General features: G+C 46.2%; 1 long non-coding RNA gene across 1 annotated transcript in view; it reads left to right on the top strand.

Moving 5' to 3' along the window:
• LOC308573913 overlaps nucleotides 1-26,740 on the top strand; it is an 83,023-nt gene that overhangs the window by 26,653 nt on the left and 29,630 nt on the right. Inside the window, exon 2 of the long non-coding RNA XR_014002224.1 lies at nucleotides 11,537-11,800. This is a non-coding gene — a long non-coding RNA (uncharacterized lncRNA). The remainder of the gene's footprint in view (nucleotides 1-11,536; nucleotides 11,801-26,740) is intronic.

Raw genomic sequence — 26,740 nt, 5'->3', positions numbered from 1 at the left:
GATGGCTGCATGACTGGCCCCTTAGTAGGGTCTGCAAGGGTCACACCCACCTGCCTGGTCACATGCAGGTGGAGGATGCTCCAGACCAGGTGTAAGAGGAAATTCTACCTTGGCTGGAGTAACACCCCCTGTCTGTGTCCACTTTAGGGAAACAAAGAATGTTGTATTTGACTGCTCCAATGGATTACATCCCACATTGTTTAACCATCAATACTTCTTCACAGGAAACTCTGGGAATTGTAGTTCTGGGAGGGGAAATGGGGAGTCTTCCGTCCAAACAACTCTCAGCACCCTTAACAAACTACAGTCCGCTCATAGCATCATGAAATTGTAGAGTTGGAAGGGACCAGAAGTGTCTAGTCCAATCCCCTGCAATTTAGGAACCCTTTTGCCCAATGTGGGGCTTAAACCCACAACCCTGAGATCACATGCTCTACTGAGCTGTCCCAGCTGATGATGGACGGGAGGCATTCTTTGTGGGAAGCTGTGTAAGATGCTGCTTTAGCTGTATAGTGCAGATGGAGCCTGAGGGAAACTGAAACGGAGAGATCCACTCATCCCTGTTCTCAACACGCCACCAAACCTGCTTAAAGAGCACCCCTTTCTTAGAGCATTCTCACCAGTAGTTTTCAGTAATCCTACGTGCAGAGTGTAACGGAGGTGTTTTTGTGCAAGTGTATGAGTGGTGTTTTGTGTTTGTTCATGGCTAGCCTTCTACTCCAACCTGCTGCTGTGCAGAAGCTGCCTGTTCAGGACTGATAGCGAGAAGAGCCAGCAGGATGCTCTGCCCCTGCCAAGTGATTGGCATGTTGCACCATGCGGGTGCCTCTTTTGCTCTCTGGCTCCTTCTAAGAGAGATTGCATTTGATCCTCCTTCCTCCTGGGCTTTGTGGGAGGTTCTGCTTGCCTCCCCCCAGAGATGAAGACAAGCCAATCAAGCAAGGAGATATCTGGGCTCTGCTTGGCATCTTGCCTGTCCTTCTGGGGACCCATCGAAGTAGAGTAATGTTCCCAGAAGAAAACCCAACTTATAGCAGGCCTACCATCCCCATTGACCAAGGAAAGGGCTCAGATTGCTCCTTCCACCCAGGACCAGTCCAAGCATTATTCTGGTAGATGTGCGCACATCAAGTCTGTATCAGCCTTAGATTCATCCTGGGATTCCGTGAGCCCAGGGGTGGCAGCCTCAGGTCTGGGGGCCAAATGTGCCCCTCCAAGCCTCTCTGTCTGGTCTGAATCTGCTACACCTCCTTCTCAACCATTCTGTGGTCCATACCCATTGCAGGCCCTACTTTGCAACTTCCTTGAGTGTTTTGGATGGGCTGGGATGTGTCCTTGAATTCTCACAACACTGTTTCCTTGCTTAGATGGAGGACAGATGCGTGTGTGTGTGTGTGTGTGTGAGAGAGAGAGAGAGAGAGAGAGAGAGAGAGAGAGAGAGAGAGAGAGAGAACCAACAGTATGTCACACAAAGTAAGTGGAGATAACTCTTTATTAGAAAAAAAAGACCGGATTTGGCCCAGGGTGTCAGGTCCAATTAGCACGACAACTCTTCTTCCGTAGGTCTTGCCCCATGAAGCAGTTGTGGAAACTGAAGGTCCCCACCTTCCCACAGCTGCCTTAGTCCCCTCCTCTCCCAGGTTTCCCCCAAGCAATCTGAGACTGCGCCTGTGGGATGCCAATTTCTCCTCCACCCTCTTCATGCCTCTCCTGGGGAGACCAAGAGGAGTGAGGAGATTGTTGCAGCAGATATAAGAGTAAACAAGCCATGAAGCCCTTTTAGCAGAGTAGAAACACTTACCTTCTTTTGCAGCTTACTGAAAGCTAAGAATTAGACAGTTACACTTTTTATCCCTGATTATTTGTGGTCTGCTGACCTTTCCCCGTTCTGTCTCCATTGCTAAGGATGAACCACCCATTTTAGTAAAAATAAAACTGTTTACTTATATTTCAATCCAGGCAGCAAATACATCAACGTAGTATGCAGGGGGAAATACTTCTTGGTCACAGAAATACAGAATGAGTATCCAAAATGGAGTCTGGGCTCTGAGGAGAGTCCAGGCATATATGTCTCCTCACATCACTGGCTTGAAAGAGAGAGAGAGGAAGCGCTCAGACAGGAAGGAAATACATGGGATTATCTCTTTTGTTAGAAATTCCCACCAAAACAGTAAAGGTACCTTCAGGGTTGATTCAGAAACTCTATGAGTCTGGCAATCATAGAATCATATAGTAAGAAGGGACCCTTGTGGGGTTTGAACCCATGACCTTGTGTTCAAGAGTCTCCTGCTCTAGTATAATTGAGCTATTCCATGCCTTTGTGATTTGGGCTTGAAATCCCACAAGTAGATATGGACAGGACAAACTGGCAACACAGACCTTAAGAAACAAAAGGGAAGAGCAGTTAAGGGGACTTAAGGGGAACCACAAAGGTCTTTGTTCTTCCCTTCCTGTGTTTTCCTTCGTAGACTCTGGTCTCAGGAAGCTTAACATTGCTCTAGCTTCCAAACTCATACAAAGTTGCAGGGGAAGGTGCACCTCATACGGTGCTAGCCTTTACTTGCTCCATCTCAAAACAAGGCAGCAAGTCTTCTGCAGATTTCAGAGGGGAAGCCACCATGTTAGCTCAGCCCCATCAGTCTTTAGGAAAATGCAAGACACAACAGAACCATTCTAGACATATTATAAAATGAACATGACTCAAGCCACTGTCTTCATTGGAAGATGAATTGCACTTAATATTTTATTTATTATTATTATTATTTACTAACAGAGTGGGAGATGGATTGCACCCAATGTGTAGTATTTTAGCTATACTTATATCCCTCAGTGAATCTGCATTATCAGCAGGGGTGAAGGCACTGATAGTATACTTGAAATATGGATTTCAAATTACATTTTATTCAGAACAATCGTCACTGACATTATGGTACACCCAAAGGAACTTACTGATGGATGTTGTGGCACACTGAATGATGACCTATGGCTGGGAGATAATCATTCTTTCCCTTTGAACATGATAGAACTTATTTATGAGTAAACCTGAATAGGACTACATGTTATGGTTGTAGTCTTCCCCACTATAAAGCTGGCCATTGCAAACTTTAAGCTAAAGACTACAAAACAACAAACAGCAACAAGAACAAGAACGACTGGAGAGTAATATGAAGGGGAAGGAGAAGGAGTGATGATTAGAGGTTTCAGGAGAATGAAATCAAGATGTGCACTTGTGGCAAAAATAGCTTTGGGATAATTGGCTGATTTACTGGGATTGGAGAATTGTCTAGTCTGGAAGTGCCAAAAGGCGTAATTACGGAAAAACCCAATTCATGGCAGCAAAAATATCATAACCGTCATCATTTTATTTGTATACCTTTCCTCAAAAAGAATCATTACAAATCTACTCCGCATTTTTCATGGGCTTTTGTGGGTCTCACTTCTAACCAGGCAGAGGGCCTTCTCGGTAGTGGTGCCCACCCTGTGGAACGTCCTCCCATCAGGTGTCAAGGAGATAAACAACTATCTGACTTTTAGAAGACATCTGAAGGCAGCCCTGTTTAGGGAAGTTTTTAATGTTTGATGTTTTACCGTGTTTTTAATATTTTGTTGGGAGCCACCCAGAGTGGCTGGGGAAACCCAGCCAGGTGGATGGGGTATAATAATAATAATAATAATAATAATAATAATAATAATAATAATAATAATAATATGATAGGATCTTCCAGGAAGCCCCTTCCCCACCTCCAAGTGGAAGCAAGAAACAACAACAACAAGGACCTCTGTCTCCTAAACCATTGGTCTGGCTAGCAAGCATCTTTCCAATGAAGTGTTGTGCATTATATTTTCAGACAAAGTGGCAAAGAGGTTTGAAGTAGATGTCCTCTGCTGGTTGCTTCTCAGTCTGTGCTTTAAGATTCTCTAGCAGTCCATGCACAAGGGCAGACTTTGCTCATCTGTCATAATATGACAATACCAAAACTTGGTGCCCCCAAATGGATCTTCTCAATGATGGATCTCCTCAGTTTTGTACCCCTTGGCTTGGCACCCTGTGGGGGAGGACTGCCCGTACTGCCCTAAATCTTGCACTGCCATGCATCAGACAAGTTAAAAGGTGGCACCTGACTTCGGTATGGTGGCAATGAAGGATCTTCTACTCATAACAGACAGGATAATGACAGGAGCACTGCCTCTGTTCCACCTCCTCTTCCACCACCATCAAGGTTTTGCTTAAAGCTTTTTTGCTCTGCTGTCATCCAGGTCTCCACTGTTTCCAGTGCCAGATTTATGTATAAGCTAAACAAGCCTCAGCGCCTAGGGCTTGCCGATCGAAAGGTCGGCGGTTCGAATCCCCGCGGCGGGGTGCGCTCCCGCTGATCGGTCCCAGCGCCTGCCAACCTAGCAGTTCGAAAGCACCCCCGGGTGCAAGTAGATAAATAGGTACCGCTTACCAGCGGGAAGGTAAACGGCGTTCCGTGTGCTGCGCTGGCTCGCCAGATGCAGCTTAGTCACGCTGGCCACGTGACCCGGAAGTGTCTCCGGACAGCGCTGGCCCCCGGCCAATAGATGTGAGATGGGCGCACAAACCCCAGAGTCTGTCAAGACTGGCCCGTTCGGGCAGGGGTACCTTTACCTTTACCTTTAAACAAGCTATAGCTTAGGGCCCCACTCTCTTGGGGGCCCCAAAAAAAATTAAAGGAAAAAAATTGGATGTGCATTTCCAAAATATAAGATAAAAAACAAATAAAATAAAATCTACATACACCAAAAGTGTTTTGTGTTGTGTAGGCTCCTATGATGTAAGTAATGGGTTCCGCCTGCTAGCCGGCTCCCTAAAATATCACTCTGCATGGACTGGTTACATGGCAACATGTGCAAATGGCTTTAGATACCCATTAGGTCCATAAATTACCATATAGCATATACGACCTATTCAACACAAAAAACAGCAACAATTTGTTGTTGACAAAGGACAGCTGGACATATAAAGGGCCGCATTACCTTCAGTAGCTTAGGGTCTCATCAAACCTGAATCCAGCCCTGACTGTTTCCATTGGCCAGGGAGCCCATGGATGTGCTCAGTGACATGTTTCCAAATACCTCTGCAAACAAATGAACAAACCCAGTCTGGAGGAGACCACAATCTAAACCCCAAGACTGGTGGTAGAATGGGGGTCAAGATGGACCTCTTCACCCAGGCCAAAATTTGCGTGGTTTTTGTGAATCCACCTCTATTGCCTAGTAAACGATCTGTGGTCCATTTTAAATTGCTTAAATATTGCATGCTTTAAATACGTAGTGGTAACCTGCCGTGCTACTTTGTGGTGAATTTGTCTCATTTGTAAATAAATACGTAAGTGGATTGTTGCATCCTTCGCATTAAGGGCTTAACTGGGCGTTTTGCAGTCCAATCTCTATACCTTCTTATTTGGAAGCCTTGCATTGGATTACAGGTCAGTGCTAGCATTTTTTTGAATACGGAATACAGGCGTGGCAGTTGCTCCGGATTAACAAAAGCAGCACAGAAAAATGCAGATCCTTCGTGCGCAATTGGCAATGGGTATATTTGACTTCCTTCTCCCCGCTCCTCGCCTTTGTCTACACCGGCCACAATGGTTTTTCGGCCGGGAGTGGGGCGCAATCGAGGCCACTCTCACGCACCACCCGCACCCCGCAATGCCCAAAGCCTCGAAATCGCCCTTCCCGTATGCAAGTTGCGCTAGGCCTCGCTTCCTCCAGGGCGGTCCATCTACTGTAAAGAAATCGCCTCTCCCCTCGGCAAAAACGCGCCAGTCTATACAAAGTGCAATGACATATATAAACAAAATGTTAATTCCTATAAAGGCATAGCGAGCCAGTCGGGCGGAAAATTAAAGCTGACATTGAGTTTAATTAAACAAAACAACCAGCTTTGGATATCTGGGGAGCAGAGAGACGAGAGCGGTTGGAGAGGGTGGAAGAATCGGCAAAGCTTGCTAGAAACTGCTCAGGAAAAAAGACGAGTGTAATTATATGTTAAAAGGAGACCCTTCTCCATCCGCCTTGCGGTCTTCTTCCCTCGCTCCTTGGTGGTAGCCACCACCACAGAAACGAGGCCACAAAAAAGATTTCCAGTGGCACCTACCAAAAATGACACCAAACCCTACCAGAGCAAATCTGCACCGTTTGAAACCTTAGCGAGAGCTGCGGGCCTTTTCCTGCTGTTTTTCAACTTAGGCGATTCCCTTCCTGCCTTAAGGCAGACCGTCTGTTGCGATGTGGTATGAATTCGACCCCTAGCCCGAGAAAACCCCATGGCTGGCTCTCACCTGGTCAGGTGTGTTCCCGAGCTTTCTTGTGTCTGCCTGTAAGCACCGTGGCAGAGTCCCAGAGGGCTCTGCAGAGAGATTTCAAAAAGAAAATGACATTTCCAGAGTGAAACGGACGAAATGAAATGGACAAAGGCTCTTTGACATTGGCTTCCTCCCTGAGAGACGCGTGTCTGGCGAGATCCAAGGGTCGGCTAGGCTATTAATTCAAGGAGAGCCCAATACACAACATAAAGTGTGCGTGTTTTGTCAATTAAGGGCAGGATTCATACTGTACATGCGCCTCTTAGCTATCCCTGCTTGCTATTCCTGCCGTAAATGAAAGGCATTCCAGCGATCATTAAAATCAATTGGATTTCCGGGGGTCGGAATGGATCATGTCCCATTGCACCTCGGCTTGCAAGCATAGGACCACAAATCCAAGACTGTGTGTTTCAGGCTTGATACAGACGTGCGTGTATGATTGTAAGGACCTGTGCGTCTGAATGGGACACAGGCGGTCGAACTTGCATATCCCTCCCCTCAAACGCAGTGTTCCCCCCCCCCCCAGTGTTAGTACACAGTCAAGGGGATATAACTCAATCGATGTCCACGCACGTGTGAACTAACACTTTGCGTGCAAGCGCTTGGCAAACCCAGGATAATATACAAGTTCGTTTTTAAGTAGACGGGTCATTCGTGACCAAAACCAATAGAAAAGGCAACAGACCCACACACCGTTTTCTCAATGTTTGTGATGCGGCATTTTTGAAGCCTATTTTGCAAATTAATACCAATGTGCAAATTTGCACATGCTTAGATATTTATAATGATAAAAATACCCCATGCATAAATTAAAGAGGGGTAAATGGGATGCTGTATATTTAATTATTCGTTTTTCGGATATGATTGTAAAATGCAATGCGTAAAAATGGCCCTAACTGGAATAGAACAAATGGCTATTTAGTCGGCCATCCTTGCTCCTCCAGAAGTCTGAAGGATGGATGTGGAAGTTTATAGGCAGCAACATTCTGCTTTTGTCTATCCCCAGGATCTGCTACTCAATTTCCCTATAGGTCTGGATCTGCCTCCAGCAATTTGTCTAATCCATATATATATATCTCCACATATGTTGATAGTCATAATCACATCCTGTGGCAAGCAGTTCCATGGGCAACTTACCTTGTGTTTGCCTTTTATACTTGAAAGGACTTCATTGGGTGATTCCAGTCATCTGGTACGATAAGAGGAACCATATCCCGCCCCCCAAAAAATCAGGGCCCTCCCTCCCCCTCTCCAAAAGATTCCTGCACTGCAGGGGGTTGGACTAGATGACCCTCGTGGTATCTCCCACCTCTACAATTCTATGATTTTAGGATACTTCTTACTTCTGTAAAGCTCCTGTGTTGGTCAATGCTCTTTAACTGAAACTCTTAAGGGCGCAGGCAGGGACGCCTGCTCTTTCCCTCAATAAGTGCTCCTCTTGGTAGATCAGATGAATTGCTACTTGCTCTTTATCTTGATAGGGCTGATGCCAATGCTGCCTTTATATGGTATATATGTGCTTTTTGACAGGTCCTTTTGGTGTGTATTATGGTCAGTTGACTAATAAATCCTGATGGATTGATCACATACGGACGTGCCTTCTGCAGTGCTGCAGAGTACTGCAGTGTAGCGTTGAGCTTGCCTTACATAGGAAACTGCCTTGCACTGAATCCATCGAGTCCATCGGTTCACCGAACTCACTATTGTGTATACGTTTGTTTACACTGGCTGGCAGTGGCTCTCCAAGTTTCAGACCAGGAACCCAGCCCTACGTGGAGACGCCAGGGATTGAACCCGGGATATTTTGCATGCAAAGCAGATGCTCTACCACTGAGCTATGGTGCTTCCCCGGATATTATCTGTCGCCCACAAGAAGTCCCCGCCCCCACAGTGAAAAACTTTGCATGGTTTTATATGTATTAGAAAAACGCATATACATACTTCCTACCCAAAGGATTACACTTCAGACATAAACAGCAATGTTCGAAGCAGAACCTTACATTGCAAATTATAAATAACTAGCCCTACACATTTCTATATATTTTGGTTGCAGCCAACGTTAGTCCTACTCGGAGTAGACCCACTGAAATTAATAGACATGGCTGATTTAAATCCATCAATTTCTATGGTTCTACTATGAGCAGGACTCACACTGGATAGAAACCTTCGGGATGTCCTGAAAAATCCCTACTTCCAATCATATGAGCATATTATTCCTCTTTGGGTTCACAAATCATACTTTAAAACAGTGTCAGGAAATCATTTCTAAAAATTTACATGACTAAGGTAAAGCATCTCTTGAAGGCAATGGAACCTTCCCAGAAGAATGAGATTACCTGCAAGACCCATTGAAATGAATAAGTGCCCGTTAACTTGAATGGGTCTGCATTGAATGCCACCCATGGATTTTGATGGTCTGTGGCATGGGCGTGGCCAGGTTTTTTGTTAGGGGGCAGGCTTTTGGATTTGTATTGATTCTTGTTGATTTTTAATGATTTTGGGGGGCAGCTGCTCCTGCCCCCCCTCCATGGCTACGCCCATGGTCTGTGGTTGTATTCGAAAATGAGGAGTCCTGGTCGACACCAATTACTCAAAACGTGTATTGGGAATGCCTGTCTCACCAATAGATACAGGTAGCATGGTGAATACGTGTGCAAAAACTGTCTATGCGCCAACACGTACATTTGTGCAGAAATGTCTTGAGACCTGCACTGAAGGGGAAAGTGGTGCTCACCATTGACTTGCAGTCCGGTAGAAGTCGTCTTCTTCTTCTTCTTCTTCTTCTTCTTCTTCTTCTTCTTCTTCTTCTTCTTCTTCTTCTTCTTCTTCTTCTTCTTCTTCTTCTTCTTCTTCTTCTTCTTCTTCTTCCCAACTAAAGTTATATTCTAGAGTAAGAAGAGGGGTGCAGAGGTTTGTGCTTCGTCATTTCAACAGAGGTAGCCTGGACGAAACGCTCGTACAGCCTCCGAAAGATCCCCTCTTCCTGGGTGGTGCAATGATCCCTTCCCATCCGCCAGAAAAAAACACAAAAGCAAAAAACAGACAAACAGAAGGTACCCCCATTCAGCAGAAATGCCAGGTGACAAGCTGAATGGTGATGACATTAATCCGGTTTGTTATTAAGTACTTGAAAACAGTTACTTCCCTGCAACTGGAGGAAAGTAACACAGAAACTGTTCAGAAGCGTTATTAGTTTAGCAAAGGAGAAGGAAGGAGCGCGGATTTTCGGATGAACTATTTCCCTTCGACAATTACTTAACTGTAGGGCTTGAAGGTTTAATGGGTAGATTAATCAACTCGGTTTTTTAGTTGATTAATGATGTGGGTCCAATTTTAATTGGAGATGGCAAATTTTCATAGAGGGGGTTGAGATTGAAGGGATCACTTTTAAATTCGACGTCCTGATATACTGAAGCGTGCATGTCTTCTATTGAAATATTACTCTCTTGCAGCAGAGAATTAGGGTGGAGGGGGCACCAAAATATAAATATGGCATTTCCTGGGGGGCGGGGAGAACCCACGTCTCTTTATGCTTCGGCCAATATCTCAAAACTTTGTCTAGATTTGAATATTTGGCTATATGAAAAATGCATTTCACTTCAATCAGTCATTAAATGGTGGAAAGGCAGGTGCTTAATCAAGTATAAATTCGTTAATTGGTGGACAGCCGTGAAGGAATTTATTCTAAATCACATTCCAACCAGTAATGTCCTCCTCCAGTAATGTAAGCTGAGAGCACAATTCTATGCATGTCTACCAGTGTATCCTGTAGCCCACTTACCTGGGAGTAAGCCCCATTGAACATAACATAGTGGGACTTACTTCAGGATTGCACTGCTCTAATGTAGAATACTGGCAGGCAAGGGCGCGCGAGAGAAATTGGAATGTGCTAAAAGTAAAAAAACAACCCCCCCCCCCAATACTTAGACTGATTGAATTTCATCCGCCTGTTTCTAAATTCCCCTTTCCTTCCGTTTCTGCATTATTTATAATTACATAATCAATTTTACATGGCGCTTTCATAGAGTAACATGCCCCGATGATCTTGCAATTAATTACACACGCTAAATTTAGGTCAGGGTGTGGATTATTACGCAGTTATACCGCCTGGTTATAAATCAATTCATACATCTACCAGTATATCATATATAAATTTGTATGTAGCAATACATTCCCGAATTCTGGAGAAATAGTATAATTAATATTGCGATTGTTACCAGAAATGTCGCAATTTTCGTTAGCAGAGAACTGAGAAATTAGAGAAACAGATCCCCCCCGCCCATGTTCCCAGAACAATCTGGTTCTAAGGCAGGTTCTGTACTCACATCCTGGACTATTCAGTCTATCGCCTCTTTTTAAAAAAGCAAAGTATGTTTCCTTGGTTACCTCGATATTTTACAAAAATCGCTTCTCGATGGAGACAGCCGCCTCCCGCTACGCACCCACCCCATCCTATGTAATCTCATAGCAGCAAAGGAATAACTCTCACTTCCCTAAAAGTACGGAAACAAAACGAATTTCCATAGTAAAAATAAACACGGCATTCACATTATGAAAAATCTGAACATCTTCTATAGCGAAAGAAAAGATACTTCATTTAACAAGGATGAAAGACACCGACTCTTATGAATAAGAACATAATGGTCTTTTTTATTAATAAACAAAGAATAAGATCTCTTTAGAACGGTTGAATGACTCAATCAGAAGCTTAAAAACTAGTATAAACTGTAAATAATTTTGACAGAGTTCTCTTTTTAAAAAAATGCAGTGTAGGGTCAAGAAAGTGGATCTGATTTTTAATTATTATTATATATATATTTTTTAAAAAGAGATAAATCTATCAGAAATGAAAAGGAAATGTGTCTGGATTTTTTGCGAAAACGTGAATCTTGTTTATATACTGTACAAGTTAGCGTAAGGGCAACGGACAGGCACGATCTAGCCAGAACTTTAAAGCTGCAGTATATGCACCCATGGAATCTAGTGCAGCTTACTTCCGAGTAGGCAGGTCCGGGAGAAGTAAGCACATGCCAAATATATCCCGTAGTGGATACTACTGGACATTTTTTAAGGGCTTAAGATATGCTTAAACTGACATCTTTCTTTCTTTCTTTCTTTCTTTCTTTCTTTCTTTCTTTCTTTCTTTCTTTCTTTCTTTCTTTCTTTCTTTCTTTCTTTCTTGACATTTTCCTTTCTGTCCCCCAAAGTTTTTATTCTCTGTATATCTTTAAGCAGACACACCTGGTTTTCAAAATCTAATCTTTACATAGTCCACCCCTTTCCATCCGTCATATGGCGCTTGAAGAAATGCGCTCCGCTCCCTTCACCACCAATTCAACAGGACAACGGAACTACCTTGGCTTGTTTCCCTTTGAAGGTGAAAAGGTCGCTGTCCAGAACCGATGGTGCTGAATGCCGAAATCGCCCAGGACCAGAGTTAGGAAGACAGAGCACTCCCTTCGGCTACAAAGGTAGAATAACAAGATGTTGTCCTGATTTGGGGAACAGAGTTTAATTAATGGCACTGTGGACAACTAACCTGCTGCATATTTGGGGTGGGGAGGTGGGATGGGTAAAAGAGAGAGGGTCAGTGAAAGCAATGCCTAGCAGGATCCCGTGCAAGTTTACTGGGAAACAAATCCCACAGAGTTCAATGATGCTCTCATCCAGTTTAATGCACATGGAATTGCAGCTCAATCCTATTCATGCTTACTTGGAAGTAAGCTCCACTGTGTGGAGGTCCCAGGTCACTGTTTTTAGGGACAGTGGTAGATAGGACTGAAAGGCAGTAAACCCTGGGAACAACTATTATTAGTATCCCATTATATTATAAGTATCCCATTCTATACTTGGTAACTACTACACTGTATATTTTAAAGCAGTTGCAGTTCTATTCTAGTAATTAAAGATAAGTGTTATTGTGGTTTTATTCTATTTAGTATCCCCTTTTCCAGTATTGGTTGATCTAGATCATTTAAACAACTTTGGGAGTAAAAACCTGCCACACTGCAATAATATTCTGAATCCTTAGAAGTCAATGGTCAGACTAATTTTTTAATCTGACCCCATCACTTGGGACAGAACCACAGCTCAGTGATTATATCTGCTTTGCATGTAGACGGTCCCAGATTCAATCCTAATTTTTTTCCAGGCAAAGTTGGGAAAGACTGAAACGCTAGTCAGTGTCATGACACCCCCGTGTCAACAAGAAGTACCTACACCTATAAAGAAAAGTTAGAGTCTGCTTTTTTATTGCAACGGAAATAACAGGAAACGCGCACCAAGCCCTAGAATGAGTTAAAAGGACACCTTAAACATTAACATCGCAACCCTCATCATAAGTAAGGGCTATTGAATTCCACTGATCTTATTGCCAGGTAAGCAGAGTTCGGATTGCAGCCTAAATTTAACTGGAAAATATGAACTGGAATGGCATCTCTGCAGAGAATTTCTTGTGTCTGTGTTGCATTCGAGCTGGAAGCTGATGGATTTTACTGAATTCACTTCTTTTAAGGAAAAAATGATGAAAAGGGAATGGTGAGGAATGGAAACCATATGCAAACCTTTGTGGAGATTTGGCTGGCAATCCTACACACGGGTTGCTTTGATTCTATTGAAGTCAATGGGATTTAAGCCGCGTAACCTGCGTGCAGAATTGCCCGATTTTTATGGATCAGCCGGAGGTTTTTTAAAATCTTTAGTAGCTGAATACGCTCTGCAAAGTGACAGCGCGGTCCATCCACACATTTCAGTGAATCTAAAAATGTTTGGGCTCCCCCCCCCGCTCCTCGTGGGGGGATTCAGTCGCTCTGTTGGTGGGGGTGGCGGGGAATCAGTGGACCCAGTACAAAGATTTTTGCTTAACTTGGAGAGAGCGATGGTCTCTTGGCAGGAATGGGCAAAATCGTTCCGGGTGGAACCGGAGAAAGTTCTCTAGGCTAGGAGAATGCGTTATACTTAAACTGGGGCAACCCCAGTGAACCCCTTGCAGTCCTAACCGCCCGGTCGGAAGGCCACTCACTTCCTGTTGTATTCAATGCCTTAATATCCTAGGCGTTGTTCGTGGCAACCACCCTAACTAAGCAATTGGAAGGGAAGAAAAAAACCCGTTTTTTCTAAGGAGATCAGAATGGGGAGGGCTGGAGCAAGCAAGACACAAACAGCAGGCGTCTTGATCGTGAGGGAAACCTGCTCAGAGGAACACAGGGATTTGTCTTATGTCAGACCATTGACACATCTACCTCAGTAATGCCCACACTGGCTGGCAGCAGCAGCAGCTCCCCGGGATTTCAGGCAAAGAAGGGTCTCTCTGAGCCCTACCTAAAGATGACAAGGAACAAACCTGTGACCTTCTGTAGACAAAGCAGATGCAAATAAGTGGCATTTATTTCCCATCTTTTTCTCCAAGAAGGTCAAGGTGGTGTACATGGCTCTACCCCTCCCCATTTAATCCCCCAAACAACCCTGTGAGGTAGGCTACCTGAGAGGCAGTGACTGGCCCAAGGTCACCTAATGAGCTTCATGGCTGAGTGGGGATTTGAACCCTGGACTCACAGAACCCATTCTAACGCTCTAACCACACTGGTTCAGTTAAAATGAGCAGGTCTAAGAAAAGATACAGTATTAGGCTTTGCCTGAGAACCTGGATTCGCATACTTTTGAGGTACATTCTTTCCCTCAAAGAATTCTGGGCACTGTAGTTTACCCCTCACAGAGTTAAAATTCCCAGCAGCCCTTAACAAACTACGGTGCCCAGAATTCTTTGAGGCAGGAAATGTGCTTTGAATGTGCATGTGTGCATGGAGCTATTGCTTGACAGAAAGCAGACTCTTTTCTCCTTTCCTTACCCCAGCCTTGCTAACTTCCCGCTATGTCTTTCTCATTGCTTGTTCTTATGGTGGGTTTTTGTAAATGAGCTGCTGGTCGATGTTTTCCATTGAGAAAGCTCTACTCAGAGTAAAATAGCAGGCTAAAGTAATCTAGGTCTGGGCTGTTCCACTTCAGGGACTCCAGTTGGGGTGTGTGTGTGCCTTTTGAAGGTTCATTAAATAAAACTCCCTACAAACAAGCATGTTAGAAAGAGGATGAAGTTAACTCTTTCTCTCCCATCTTCTAGCAGTTTTCTTTTTCGCATGCTTGGGATTGTGTGTGTGTGTGTGTGTGTGTGTGTGCATGTGCGCGCGCACACATTTTAAAAGGTGAAGGAGTGCTGAAGAAATGCAGGATTGTTGCTGTTGTTGTTAAAATGTCCGGAATGGTACAGTCCAGAATTCCATCACTACATTTGGCATAATTCCGGAGCCACTATTTAGAAGGTGTTTCCGTGGCTGCTTTTGGGTTCTCTCGTAGAGAAGTACACTGGATGTTTCATGCAAAATAAAGGCTTGGTCTACTCAGGGCTGGCCCACCCACCCATGAGGCAAGCTGACATAACTGCCTTGGGTGTCAGGGTCCACCGGGGCAGCAGATCTGATCTCCAAGGAATTCATTGCCTGTGGCTGCTGCGGGACCCTCCCTGGAGGTGAGATCTTTTGCCTTCTCTGCAGCCCCGTCCCCCATGCTGCCTCCACAGTGGCCTCTCAGGGACTAAGAGGCGCTACCGGTCTCCTTCCACCTTTAGGGAGGAAATGGTGGGGCTGCCCTGTGGGATCTCCTGGGCTCTGCACCCACCTCACATAAGAGGGAGGGTGGGATGCTATCCTCTTCCAGGGTTCTGAAATGCTTCTTTACAGACCTTTGTACAGATCTGAGATGAACATCGGCACCCTACTTCAGCAGTGGCTAAACTTGTCGTTTGCAAAAAAAAAAGGGGGGGAGCTGAGAAAAGAAAGATTCAGAGCATTTGCAGTCTTGTTCTGTGAGCAGCAAAAACAAAGAGAGAAAGTGGCAGAGGTGGGGGGAGAGAGGGGGAAATTTTGGATGCTGCCCAACACCTATTAAGGAATTTGCAATCCATTGTAAGGGAAGGAGGACTGAATTCACTGTAGGCTTTTGTGAAGGCAGGAAGGAAAGAGGATGTACCAGTATGGAGGATAAGTACTGTGGAGGAATGAAAGTGTGTTTGTGTGTGGTATTGAAGAGTGTTCTCTATGAATGAAGAGAGGAGAGTAAGCGCAGATGTAGGTCCTTTATTGCACTTCAGATTTCACAAATTTCATGAGCTGACGTGTTGGAAGTAAAAAGAAGAAAAACAGTGTCTTTGCTCCTCTAAATCCTCCTCTGTATATTTTGATGATGACTATACATTGATCCACTAATACCCCCATGAATATACACTGGGCTGTTGATGTTGTTGATGATAGGTATACGTTCCAGAAACTCAGTGTAGCATGCTGAGTTCGTCCTTCATCCCCACCCAATTTTCGCAACAACTCAGTGGGATAAATTGGACTCAACCGTAGTGTCTGGTTTAATGTCACCTGGTGAGCACCAGGACTGAATGTGAATTCAAACCTCGGTTTGAGTCTAGGAATGATAAGCCTGAGCCCCTTCAGATGTTGTTGGACCCCATCAACTGCAGCCAGCAGGGCCAAGGATTATGAGACGGGTAGTTGAACTACACCTGGAGGCCCACAGATTCCCCATTCCTGCCTCAGGTCCTCACAAGCATTCAGCCTTCTACATCTCAAAGGGAAAATGGCTGAATAGCCTATGTTGACTTTAGTAAGGCATCACTGCAAAGTACACCACACTTCACTGATGCCTGGTTCTTGATATCTTCCTTCTTCTGTGGAAGGAGAGACCCCACCTCAGGCCTCGGGGGTCAAATGTGTCCCCCAGACCTCTCTGTATGCCCCTTGGGATTCTCCCAAGGCCACACACCCTCTTTCCAGGCCACACCCCTTGTCTGTCCTACTTCATACCCTCCTTGAGTGTTTTTGCCAGTCTTTGAACTTTGATAATGCCTATTGGCTGCCTGGATGGAGAGTGGAGATGGGTGTGTGGCTATGTGTAGAAACTAGCCTATTGAACAAAGGTATGATTTACATTCATAGTTCTGACCACTTTTGCCTCTTGTCCCACCCACCACTGGCATGTGACCCCCCAGAAGGTTGCCCAAATGGGAATGTGGCCCTTGATCTGAGAAAGGTTCTTTGTTGTGTAGGATCACCAAAACTGAGTGGAGAGGGGAGATGGAAGTAATAATGGAGGATCAACATCTATTCCCCCAACTGTATCCAGAAAAAAATTATATTCTTATGAATTGGGGGGTGGAATTGGGACCCTTCTAACCCCTGGTTAAAATATAAGCCAGGCTAGCTTCCTGATGGGGTGACTGCTTGGGTGATGGCCCATTAGGAGAACAAAGCGAAAGGGGCTCTGTGTGAGATGACAAATGGGTGGGGAGAGTTAGTAGAGTTCAAACATTTCTCTCTGTTCAGTCCAAAAACTGTGCATGTGTAGCAATATTCTTCAGAGTGTCTGTGCTGGTCCCGGAGGAAAGGTTACCGTTGGCGTAGTCAAAGTCCGGTCCTGGGTCACTGGGCTGGAAACAGTTCACAAGGAGCGAGGTGAGGTCCGAAGCAGGAAGCCGGGCGGGGACAGGAACACTGGGGGAAACAGGACTGGATGCTGGCTGAAACAGCTCATCAATGACGTTGCTCCCGCAACCTGGGACCGGGCTGACTGGCCTTTATCTTCTCTGAGGCCAGGGGCGGCCCCGGCCCCCAGGAGACCCGTCTCTCCTGGCCTTAAGGTGAGCACTCCTCCTGGGAGAAACCAGTTCCCTTCGCCTCTCTGCCCTGAGCCTCTGCAGTTCAGGAGAGGCTGAAGGGTTACTGGACCCAGGGGGAGACTCACCTGTAGGCACTGAGTCCTCAACCACCTCCGGAGCCAGAGTGGATTCACCTGGTGCCTGCTCCTGAGGATCCGGCACAGGTGCAGGCGCTTCAGAATCAAGGCCCTGCCCCAGTTCAGCCGGCCCTGGAGGCGGGGACTCCTGTGCAGGCTGGGATTCCTCCGGTTCAGCCTCTGAATCAGTTTCCCAGGCCATCACACCATCCCCCCTCCCATGCCCCCCCTCAATCGAGGATCTGGACCCGGCTTGCTGGGGTATGCCGCATGGAAATCTCGGAGGCAGGCAGGTGCGTGGACGCTGGCTGCTGGTTCCTAGGAACAGTCCTTCGGTCCATACCCCTTCCAGTCTATGAGATACTGCAGCTTTCCATTGCGGTATCGGGAGTCCAGAATGCGTTCCACCTCGTACTCAGGCTCCCCCTGGACCAAAACTGGCTGTGGTCGGGGACGGTTCGGGTGGAACTCGTCGGGTGGGGCCACCGGACTCCGAAGGGACCTGTGGAATACCGGGTGAACCTTCAGGGTTGCAGGCAACTGGAGACGGAATGCCACAGGCGAGACCTGGTCCACAATAGGAAACGGGCCGGTGAAACGGGCGTCCAGCTTCCGCGAAGGTCGAGAGGGGTGGAGGTGGCGAGTGGAGAGCCATACGAGGTCACCGACGTGGAGTTCCGGCCCTACCTGGCGGTGGCGGTCGGCCTGAGCCTTGTACGCCTCCTTGGCCTGGCGCAGTTGCTCCATCAAGAGCTGTTGCTGGGACTGGAGCTCCTGAAGCCACTCCATCACCGGAGGGACAGCGGATGCCGGGAGCACATCCGGAAACAGCCGTGGATGATAACCGTAACTGGCCTGGAACGGGGTCTGCTGGGTGGATGCATTCACCGCGTTGTTGTAGGCGAACTCCGCCAAAGCTAGGTGGTCGACCCAGTCATCCTGCTGGTAGCTGCAGTAACACCGAAGGTACTGGATTCACCTGGTGACTGCTCCTGAGGATCCGGCACAGGTGCAGGCGCTTCAGAATCAAGGCCCTGCCCCAGTTCAGCCGGCCCTGGAGGCGGGGACTCCTGTGCAAGCTGGGATTCCTCCGGTTCAGCCTCTGAATTGGTTTCCCAGGCCATCACAGTGTCTTTGTAAAGAAACCAGCTTCTCACTGCTTCTGGAAACTTCACATAGTTTAATACACACAGAATGTTCTTTCTGGGAATCATTGACCCTCATTCCAACAATGTGAACTAGACTAGAGGAAAGGCAGCAAGCTGGAGAGAGAGTCAAGAGCACGATATTCAATTTCTGTTTGAATCCAAGGCTGAGGCTATGGGAAAACCAAGACCCTCTTGCGGGTGTTGATGCTGTGAACCCCTCCATCGTAGCCCCAGGTTGTATATATGTGTAAATAAACCATATATAATAAAGACACCACAGTCTCTGCCATGCCTCATTCCCAAAACACAAACCCTGAGTAAGCGCCTGGAACACCCGGAATCTCACACTGCTTAGAGATTGGGTTGGTGTGCAACAATATGTTAGGGAGGGTAGGCTTTGCAGTCACTGCTTCGTGCCTGAGAGGTATGGCAAGCAATTTGCCAGAGAAACTCATTTCGGGAGATGTGTTCAAAGTTAATTAAAGATGGCTAGCTCGGGGTCATTGCCTTGGTAACAATTAACAATTGGAAGGATGCCTCATTAGGGACAGTTTTAACAAAAAAAAATATTATTTTTGCATCAAGAAAGTTTCTTGTGCATGGAGAAAATATATTTCTCCTTACCCCCCCCCTTTCTTTCTCTCCCTCCCTTCTTAATCATCCCAGAATACTTCATTGTGATAAAGGAATATTAAGAGTGGAAACAGGGGTAAAAAGGGGAGATTGAAATAGTTAATTTTAGTTAACAAAATTTACATACTGCTTGATTGTAAGAAAACCTCTAAACAAGGTACAAAAATATAAAATGAAGCGTTAAAGTTATCAATAAAAACAGTTAAAAATAGCTATTGTTGGAGTGTTAATGCTTTGAGACCTTCCGTTTTATGCCTAGGTTGCAGATACAGTGGTACCTTAGTTCTCAAACACCTTGGTACTCAAAAAACTTTGAACCCAAACACTGCAAACCAGAAGTAAGTGTTCTGGTTTGCAAACTTTTTTAGGAAGCTGAACATGCTCTGTTTTGAGTGTTACACTTCTGTTTCGAGTGTTATGCTGACAATTTGAGTGCCACACTTCCGTTTTGAGTGTTACGCTGAGGTCTGTCTGTTTTTGCTATTTATTTTGTATTTTTGTTTTTGTGGCTCTTTTCGTTTTATTTTTGTGACTGTGTGGAACCCAGTTCAGCTATTGATTGATTGATTGATTGATTGATAGTGTGACTGCAGTACATTGTTTATTGCTTTCATTTTATGGATCAGTGGTCTTGTTAGATAGTAAAATTCATGTTAAATTGCTGTTTTAGGGGCTGTTTTTAAAAGTCTGGAACAGATTAATCCATTTTGCATTACTTTCCATGGGAAAGCGCACCTGGGTTTTGGAAAGCTTTGGTTTTGGAACGGACTTCCGGAACAGATTAAGTTTGAGGACCAAGGTACCACTGTACATGTAAATAAAACCGTATCTCCTAAAAACACCACCATCTCCACAGATCTTCATTCCAAGGAGACCGAACCCTAGGTAAGCATTGGAACCTTTGGAGTTTCTCACCGCTCAGAGAACAATTCTCATGTAACAATATTTTCTCATTACATGCGGAACTTTCTCACACTCTAAGACAGCCTCGCTGCTCTCAGAAGAATGAAAGGGAATCTGAAGGGTGGTAGGCAGCCAGAGATTCAGCCTGTGAGCTACCACCGATACCAGGCCTCCCCAGTTGGTATGCCTGGCTGTATTGGCCAAGCCACATCATGTGGGGTGTAGGTAAAGTCATGGCTTGGCCAAAAGTAGGGTTTTCTGGCACCACTGATCACCATCTCTGACCACTGGCCATGCTGGCTGGGGCTGTGATAGATGAAATTCCCGGTAGAGCGATAAGTGCTCTGCAAGCTAATAGGAGCTCACATATTACAGGCTGCCTGAGGCGCATCCTAGCTTTGATCTGCCTCCAGGCTGCCTCCCTTTCTCTCTCTCCTGCCAACCCTGCACCCCTCTCTCCTTCAAGTCTCTCAAAGAACAGCTCTGTCAGGCTGTAATTCCTCCTCTGACAGCAAAGGACGTCTTGATGGATGGAATATCCCTTCCTCTGATGAGGCTCAGCCGTTTACAGAGGCAACCAGTGTGAGGGAGTTGGCAGTAATAGCAATGTGCCAGGAAGTGTTTCTTTGCATGCACTCAGAGGAGACAAACGCTAGACCAGGCATTCTAATTTTGTTCTACAAAAGCCTACAGTGAACAGAGTCCAAGCGCCACTATCAAGCCTTCCTGGCTTCCTCCAGAAGGCTCTTTTGCCAAGTCTTTGAGAGTCAGAGCATAGGTAGCAACCAAAGAGCTCAAGTGTGTCCAAGTCATTTAGGACTTCTTGGTGAGCACATATCCATGGTGGCGACAGTGTCGCCATGCTTTCACGCATGGGTTTCCCACAGGCATCTGGGTAGCCACTGAAAGAAGAGGATGCTGGACTTGATGGGACTTGAAGATCCAACAGGGCTCTTCCTATGTTATTAATCTGCAATTTTTTAAAAGAAGAAAATCTGCACGAAAAGGTTGCATTAAAATACACATTTTATCATGAACACATTTGACCTCAGTGTATGCATTTCGGAATATATTTTATCTAGAATAGAATAAATAAAAATGTTCAGATGTAAGATCTGATATAACAGATGTGTTTCCCCCCTTGTTTTTGATCTATAGAAAAAGAACATAAGAGCCCGTCAGTCTGGATAGCTCAGTTGGTTAGAGCATGGTGCTGCTAACGTCAGCGTTGCAGGTTTGATCCCTGTATGGGGCAGCTGCATATTCCTGCTATTGCAGGGGGTTGGACTAGATCAGGGGTCCCCAAAGTAAGGCCCGTGGGCCGGATAAGGCCCGCGGTGACCCCGCTGCCACCACCCACTCTTACCAGCGCTGCGCGGCTGCCCACTTCTGGGTCGGAGGAGCAACGGAAATAGCTTGTGCGCATGAGCAAGCATTATTTGCACATGCACAAGCGTTATTTCCGGTACACACCTGGGTCGGGGGAAGCCCGTGCACATGTGCACAAGCTATTTCCGGTGCTCCTCCGACCCAGAAGTGTGCCAGAGATAGCATGTGCGCAGGCGTATGGGCATGCGCTCCTCCGCCCTCCGGCCCGCCACGCGATCGGTGCTGGAGACACCGGCCTGAGGCGCAGTACGTTTGCTGACCCCTGGACTAGATGATCCTCAGGATATGTTCCAACTCTCCCATTCTATGATTCTATGCTGGACCAGGCTAATGTCCTGCCTAGTCCAGCATCCTTTCCCCACATCAGCCAGCCAGTTGCCTGTGGGAAACCAGGAAGTGGGACTTGAACACAAGAGCGCTCTCCCCTCCTGTGGTTTCCAGCCACTGGTGCTCAGAAGCACTGCTGCCTCTGACCATGGAGGCAGAGCACAGCTATTGTGGCCAGCCATTGAGGGCCTTCTCCTCCATGAAGCATAAGAACTGCAAGATCTAGAAGTGAAGCTTATGAGAATGAGCAGTCTAGGCTTAATGGCTCTGCCTTATCTAGAATAAGGTATGTATTCCGCCGCCCCCCTGCCCTCTCATCACAAAGCGACAGGAGCCCTTTCATGCGCTGACCGTGTGGGCAGGGGAAGGAGGGGCTGAGAACAAGGGATAAAGGGCCGGACAGTTTGTTCATCCCACAATGGAGCCCTTGACCGGCCGCAATGTGGTCTCCTTGTAACCCTCAGGAGAGGTGACCTTGGAGGGGCTGTGCTCATTGTGGACACTCCATAAAGATGTTATGAACTGGGAACATGGAGAGGGGTGGGGTGGGGGGTGAGTGCAATTTAAAACCAATTAGGAAGCTGTAAACTGCCCTGGCCCTTGCAGTTCATTAGGCAACCACAAAGCAACTTTAGTTTAGAGGTTGGAGTTCCTTTCAGAAATCGGGGGGGGGGGGAGAAAACTTTTTAAAATATGCAATTGGCTCGGGGAGCCAGGACCCAAAGGGGAAGACAGAAGCAGCAAAGGAAACAAGTGCCTTAATCAGTACAAATTCCCTAATTTATTTATGTATTTATTTCGATTTCAAAGCGCTGCCGTTCCTCATATACAGCCCTTTAGAAGCACAGCTATTCTCCTGATGCAAGAACCAGCCCATCCTGTGTTTATTTGCCTTTCAAAAAAGAAGCTCTCCCTCCCCCCGCCCCCCAAAATAAGCCAAGGAATTTATACCTCCCAGTCTTCCAAGTTTCTCTTGCAGGGATTTTAACAGTAAGGCTTGTTTTTTAAAAAAATATCTCCCCCCCCTTTTTTTCTTTAAAAGCAGAGAGAAATAGCCTCCCCTTCTAGCTGCATCTGCGAAATAACAAATGGTAGCATTTAGCACTTCAACAGCACCTTCCTTCTTCAAAGGCTGTGCAAATTGTTAACAAAACAGAATGCTCTGCTCTTTCCGTCTCTATGGAGTTTCGCAGGATCCTTGAGAAAGATACAGTATGGGCATAGAACGGGCAGGCGGCAGCAGTTTAGGTTAGCCAGGAAAGAAGCCTGGGCAATTAAGGGGTGGAGCTCCTTTGTTTCAGGGAGACGTTTGGCAACCACAGTTTCTCCTAACAAGGGAAGCAGTGTGGTGTAGTGGTTAGAGCAGGGGTCAGCAACCTTTTTCAGCCATGGGCTGGTCCACCGTCCCTCAGACCTTGTGGTGGGCCAGACTATATTTTGAGGGGGGAAATGAACGCATTTCTATGCCCCACAAATAAGCCAGAGATACATTTTAAATAAAAGGACACATTCTACTCATGTAAAAATACACTCATTCCTGGACTGTCCGTGGGCTGGATTGAGAGGGCGATTGGGCTGCATCCGGCCCCCAGGCCTTAGGTTGCCTACCCCTAGGTTAGAGTGTTGGAGTAGGATCTGGGAAAGGCTAGGGTTCAAATCCCATACTCAGCCACAAAGCTCACTGGCTGACCTTTCGCCAGTCACTGCCTCTCAGCCAAACCTCCCTGGCAGCAGTGGTGTAGCAGGGGTGGTTGCCCCAGGAGCAAAATGGTTAGGGATGCAAAATTTCAAAACCCAGTACTGCCTCAATACAGCTGTTCGCTTCCGTCTCTGGACTCTGTTGAAAACGGCTTCTCCATTCTAACCAGGAAGTGACCTCTCCAGACAATGGAACAACTCTTCTTTTCTTATCTCTGCAGCTGCGATCTCCTGGGTGGGACACCGATAGGCAGTTGAATGTGCATGTGTACTCTGTCTGTTCCCCCCCCCATGGCCCCGGGCACTGGCAACCCATGCTATGTCACTGCCTGCCAGGGTTGTTGTGAGGATAAAATGAAGAGGGGGAAGAACCGTGTTCCTGGAACCTAGTCCAACACTCTAACCACTACACCACACTGCCTCCCTTGTTAGAAGAAGCTGCACCTGCCAAACTTCTCCCTGTCCAGAAACACACAAGATGCTGCACCCTAACTATGGAGGATGAACACTGTCAAGCAGAAACAGGGAAAGGAAATTAAAAATCAGACAAGAAAGAGAGCGAGAGATACTCCCTGCTGGAGTATGCTGTTCTTGCTTGGAGAAACAGCTTTCATTCTGTTTTGAATGGCATCAGACCAATCCTGATTAGTGGAGCTGTTGGTTTGTTTAATAGGGTCTGGACTGAGCATCATCCAGCTTTCCATGCCCTGGATTGCTGCCCATGCTCTGCAAAGGGAATATATCCAAGCTCATATTAAATGTACATCAGTGGTGACTCTAACCGTATGCACTCCAGCGATGATGTCTTGGCAGTGCCTTCCATGCTCAATTCATAAGAAATCATCTGGGAGAAGGTTGTCTCTCTGCTAAATATCTTTCTTCCTGGTGTTTAGGTTTAGAACACTCAAGCCCAGCCACTAATCACACTGGAAACAACAAATAGCATTAGAAACATTACAACGATAGTTTTGATCAGAGGGCTGGAGATCAAGCTTATTTAAATGAGCAAGTGTTTTCAATTTGCATTTAAAGACTATTGGATCAAGCAGGCCCAGAATGAAGTAACAAGAGGCATCATTAAAATATGAGCTAGAACAAATGTAGGGAGGAGAGGATGGTTTTGAACTCAAAACTGTATCTGCAAATTAGACATTGGGGTGGGGGCTAAATGTAAAATATGCACATAAATTAGCACAGTGAACTATTAGTTTTTAAAATCAAAATTTAGTGCAAATTTCAAACGCTATCCATATTTTCATAGCCAGTCATTTATATTGGAATTTGACCATCTCAAATACTGAAAACAAACTGAACAGCATCACCAATGGATAAGGAAAGTGTAAGGGAAAAGGAGAGCTTTGAGGAAGGACGAGAAGTTCAACCATCAACTTGGTGGCCATTTTTAGGTGTTCTGTCTCAACCTGGGGCCTTCCCTAGGTTTTGGGTTACAACTCTCCTCAGCTCCATCCAGTGGCCATCTTTGCTGGAGTTGATGGGAACTGCAGCCCTGAAAATCGGGGGGGGGGCAGCTGGTTGGTCAATGCTGGTATGGAGGAATATCATACCACAGGGGCAAGTATGCTATCTCTACCACTACCCATTATTGACCACATCGCCCTCCATGAAGTGGAGGGAGACTTCCAGTTTTCCAGGGTCCCAAAATGTGTGTTGGGAGGCTCCATGAGAACAGGAGAAACAGTCATAGCTTCCCTCCAAGGATTCTGGTAGCTGTAGTTTGTTAAGACACCAGAAAGCCCTTAGGAGACCTCTATTTAGGTTGGTGGAAAAGTAGTAGTAGCAGCAGAAGTTTCTGGTGAGATCTTGTGAGAGCTTGCCAGATCTCACTGTTTCCCCCACAGGCAATGCCACGTGACCCTGGTAAGGGAAGCAATGGGTGGTGGTGGCAGGGCCATGGTGGCGGCACCTTCCTGTTTTACCTCAGGCCATGAAACGAGATGCATCACCCCTGCCTCTATTTCCCACCCCTCAAGGAACTACAATTCCCAGAGTTCCCTGTGAAAAAGGATTGATGGCTAAACCAGTCATGGAAGGTGATGAGAATGACGGCAATGGGGGTGGGTGGACGTGGCCTGCTCAGCCTCATGCCTTTCCCTTGCATGATTACTCTGCTGAGCATCTGAATGCCTGAATTGGGCTATTGAGTTTGAGACAATGATGATGTGGGAATGTTCTGGGGTGCAGGAGAGGATATATTGTGGGATTCTATCCTTATCCAACTTGTGCTAACAAGTTCCCAAAATATCAGCAGAGTTTATAGACATTCCCCTTTAAGTTCGCAACGGTAACGCTTGCACAGGTTCGCTAGAACCTCTATAATAATTACTCTGGTAATTTCCCCTTTGTTCCCTCTTGAAATACAAGACACAACACAGTCTTTATAAAAGTATAAAAGAGTTTACTCACGTTCTGTTCACTATATGATCCCAGAAGGCAGACAGGCTTAAAAAGGTTACATACATTCAGAATCTATCTTGTAGCAAGATCGACCTTATCTCCTCTCTTGGCTGGGAGCCAAGAGAGCATCCTTAGATGTTTCCTCATCGAAGGAAGATGGCAGAGAGAGAGAGTGGCTGCCTGCCCTGTGCTTTTGTCATCACCTGCACAGGTGAGGCCACACCCACCTCTGGTCACATGCGGAGGAAGTCCGTCCCCAGGAAGTTTACCTGCTTGCTGGTCAGACATCCCTCCCCATGTTCTAACATGTACACTCTAGGAATGTTGTCACTGACTGCTCCTGTGTTTACATCCCACAGATGAAGCATCCAAGCAAACAACAAAACCAGGGAGGCGGTTAGAGAGGCCAGATTGAAGTGAGAAGAGCAGTTCAAGGGGAGAAGCCTAGAGCTAGGCATCATCTGTGTCCCGGTGGTACTGAAAACCATGGGATTCAATGTCACCCAGCGATACTGGGTAGAGAGAAAAGAGAAGAGAAGAGAAGAGAAGAGAAGAGAAGAGAAGAGAAGAGAAGAGAAGAGAAGAGAAGAGAAGAGGAGGGCCAAGGACAGATTCTTGAGAGACTCAACAGACAGAGGAAAAGCAGAGAGAGAATATCCAGCTATGAAAACACTGAAAGAATGATTAGATGGTTAGAAGGAAAGCCAGCTAAGTACAGAATCATGGAGGCATAGGCAGGGACAAAACTAGGCTTCATTTCACCTGGGTCAAAGGCCTAGTTTGGCTCCCCTCTGGAGGCAAAAACCTGGCTATCCCCCTATAGCTACAGCTCTGCCATAGGGCATGAAGGGAGTCCAAGTAGCATAGAGTGGTCAGCTATATCTGCATTCTAGGGGGCTGATCTAGATAACCCTTTAGGTCCCATCCAACTTTCTGAATGGAATGGACTGAATGGAAGCCTTTCCATACATAGGAACACACACACACACACACACACACACACACACACACACACACACAGGTAAAGGATCCTTGGACGGTAAGTCCAGTCAAAGGCAACTGTGAGGTTGTGGCACTCATCTCTTTTCAGGCTGAAGAAGCTGGCAT

The sequence above is a fragment of the Podarcis bocagei genome (genome assembly GCF_964188305.1).
Source record: "Podarcis bocagei genome assembly, chromosome: 14".
Classification (NCBI taxonomy): Eukaryota; Metazoa; Chordata; class Lepidosauria; order Squamata; family Lacertidae; genus Podarcis; species Podarcis bocagei.
Note: the sequence above shows the minus strand (reverse complement) of the source record. Positions and strands in the feature narration are given on the sequence as shown.